The sequence below is a fragment of the Nyctereutes procyonoides genome, unplaced genomic scaffold (genome assembly GCF_905146905.1).
Source record: "Nyctereutes procyonoides isolate TBG_1078 unplaced genomic scaffold, NYPRO_anot_genome, whole genome shotgun sequence".
Lineage (NCBI taxonomy): Eukaryota > Metazoa > Chordata > Mammalia > Carnivora > Canidae > Nyctereutes > Nyctereutes procyonoides.
This window is the reverse complement of record NW_026575044.1, coordinates 39,776,124-39,779,313: the sequence shown is the minus strand read 5'-3', so window position 1 is coordinate 39,779,313 and position 3,190 is coordinate 39,776,124. Positions and strand designations below refer to the sequence as shown.

The 3,190-nt window shown below is 40.8% G+C and overlaps 1 pseudogene; it reads right to left on the bottom strand.

Annotated features, from left to right (window-relative positions):
- Positions 1-838: 838 nt before the first annotated feature.
- LOC129508665 (tigger transposable element-derived protein 1-like) lies at positions 839-2,735 on the bottom strand (annotated as a pseudogene).
- Between the last annotated feature and the right edge of the window lie 455 nt (positions 2,736-3,190).

Genomic DNA, 3,190 nt, shown 5'->3' with positions numbered 1-3,190 from the left:
AAAGAAGGTGATATCCTTGACTCTGCCCTTCATCTTTTATCAAGTCCAATTACTGATTTTTGTCTCCCAATTATTGATTAAATCTATCTTATCTTTACTACTACCATCATCTACTATAGTAATCGCCAATTTGAGTCTCAGCCCTTCCTCCCTACACATCCCCCATTTATGCCAAGGCTCTATCCAAACCAAAAGGCTGTCTCTAAGGCAGCTTCCCATTATTAGAAATTACAAGCACTTCTTGTAATTTTGCCTCTCTTTTCTGCTTCCCTTCCAGATGCTCTGTGTCCCCTGCTTTACGCTGGAGCCATTGAACTTGCCCCACAATATTATTCTGTAGTTTGATTTTCTACTTCAACCCATGCCTTTTGAGCTCTTCCCATGCTCTTATCACCTATGACATTCCCCTTTTCTTTACATATCAGTTCAGGCATGCGCTACTTCAGGATGCCACTCCTGAATCTCTGAAACCACATTAGAGACTAGAGACTCTAGACTCTCAGAAATTACCTATTATTATTATTATTATTATTATTATTATTACCACAGCAACCTTTTTTATTTGTCTCCCTTCCATTTGTGTTTATGCTGCATTCAATATCTTGTATGCAGGATAAAATGATGAAAATATAGGCATACCTTGGAGATATTGCCAGTTTGGTCCCAAACTAGCATAATAAAGCAAAAAAATCACAATAAAGTGTGTCAAATGAATTGTTTGGTTTCCCAGCACATGCGGAAGTTATAGTGTAGTCTATTAGGTGTGTAATAGCATTATGTCTAAAAAAATGTACGTAGCTTAATTAAATAATACTTTGTTGCTAAAAAGTGCTAACCATCATCTGAGAGCTTTCAGGGAGTCATACTTTTCCTCCTGTGGAGGTGATGGCTACTGACTAAGCAGGGTTGTGGTGGTTGAAGGCTGGGGTGGCTGTGGAAAAATCTTAATAGAATCATGAAGTTTGCCACGTTGAGTGAATCCCTTCATGAGTGATTTCTCTGTAATATGTGATGCTGTTTGATAGTATTTTGCCCACAGTAGAACTTCTTTCAAAATTGGAGTCAGTCTTTTCAAATCCTGCTGCTGCTTTATCAACTAAAGTTATGTAATAGTCTAAATCCTTGGCATGTTCACCAGGAGTAGATTCCATCTTAAGAAACCACTCTCTATGCTCATCCACAAGAAACAACTCCTCATCTGTGAAAACTCTATCATGAGCCTGCGGCAATTCAGTTACATCTTCAGTCTCCACTCCTAATTCTAGTTCTCTTGCCATTTCTACCACATCTGCAGGGACTTCCTCCACGGAAGTCTTGTACAACTGTAAGTCATCTATGAGGGTTGGAATTGACTTCTTCCAAACTCCTGGTAATGTTGATATTTTGACTTCTTCCCATGAGTCATGAATGTTCTTAATGGCATCTAGGATGGTGAATCCTTTCCAGAAGGTTTCCATGGACTTTGCCCAGATCCATCAGAGGAATCACTCTAAGGCAGCTATAGCCTTATGAGATGTATTTCTTCATTAAGACTGAAAGTCGGGATGCCTGGGTGGCTCAGTGGTTGAGCATCTGCCTTTGGCTCAGGGTGTAATCTCAGAGTCCCAGGGGTCCCACATCGGGGTCCCTGCAGGGAGCCCGCTTCTCCCTCTGCCTATGTCTCTGCCTCTCTGTGTGTCTCTCATGCATAAATAAATGAAATCTTTAAAAAAATAAGGTTGAAAGTCAAAATTACTTCTTGATCCATGAGCTGCAGAATGGATGTTATGTTAGCAGGCATTAAAACCACATTCATCTCATTGTACATCGCCATCAGAGCTCTTGGGTGATAAGGTGCATTGTCAATGAGCAGTAATACTTAGAAAGGAATCTTTTCTTCTCAGCAGTAGGTCTCAACAGCAGCCTTAAAATGGCCACTAAACCATTTTATAAGCAGATGTGCTGTCATCTAGGCTTTGTTGTTCCATTAATAGAGCACAGACAGAGTAGACTGAGCATAATTCTTAAGGGCCCTAGGACTTTCAGATGGCAAAGGAGCAGTGGCTTCAACTTAAAGTCACCAGCTGCATTACCCCTAACAAGAGGGCCAGCCCATCCTCTGGAGCTTTGAAGCCAGGCATTGACTTCTCCTCTCTAGCTGTGAAAGGCCAAGATGGCATTTTCTTCCAACAGAAGGCTGTTTCGTCTACATTAAAAATCCATTGTTCACTGTAGGCACCTTTGTTAATGACCTTAGCTAGAGTTTCTGGATCACTTGCTGCAGCTTCTCCATCAGCACTTGCTGCTCCACTTTGTACTTTGATATCATGGCGATGACTTCTTTCCTCAAACCTCACGACCCACCCTCTGCCAGCTTCAGACTTTTCTCCTGCAGCATCCTCACCTCTCTCAGCCTTCATAGAATTGAAGAGGCTTGCTCTGGATTAGGCTTTGGCTTAAGGAAATGTTGTGGCTCATTTGATCTTCTATCCAGACCACTCAAACTTTCTCCATCTCAGCCATAAGGCTGTTTTGCTTTCTTATCACCGGTGTGTTCACTGGGTTACTGCTTTTAATTCCTTCAAGAACTTTTCCTTTGCATTCACAACATGGCTTGCTATTTGGCACAAGAGGCCTAGCTTTCAGCCTATCATGGCTTTTGACATGCCTTCCTCACTAAGCTTAATCATTTCTAACTCTTCATTTCACATGAGAGACATGCGGCTCTTAATTTCACTTGAACACTTAGAGACCATTGTAGATTATTAATTGGCTTAATTTCATTATTGTTGTGTCTCAGGGAATAGAAGAGCCTGAGGGGAGGGTGAGAGACAGGAAATAACAGGTAGGTTAAGCAGTCAGAGCACACACAACGTTTGCCAGTTAAGGTTCTATGTCTATAGAGGCAGTTCGTGATGCCCTAAAACAATTACCATGGTCACATCAAAGATCACTGATCACAGATCATCATAACAAATATAATAATAATTAAAAGGTTTTAAGTATTGTTAGAATTGTTAAACTGTGACACATAGGTAGAAAGTGAGCAAATACTGTTGGAAAAATGGCGCTGATAGATTTGATAAGGTGTGCCCATAGCAGTCAGTTGCAGATTCCCCATTGAACACTAGATGTCACTCTGATCTTTTGTTTGAGAAAATGAACACCTGTTTCTTCCTCTCAACTCAGTTTTTAAAAAATTATCTTTTGT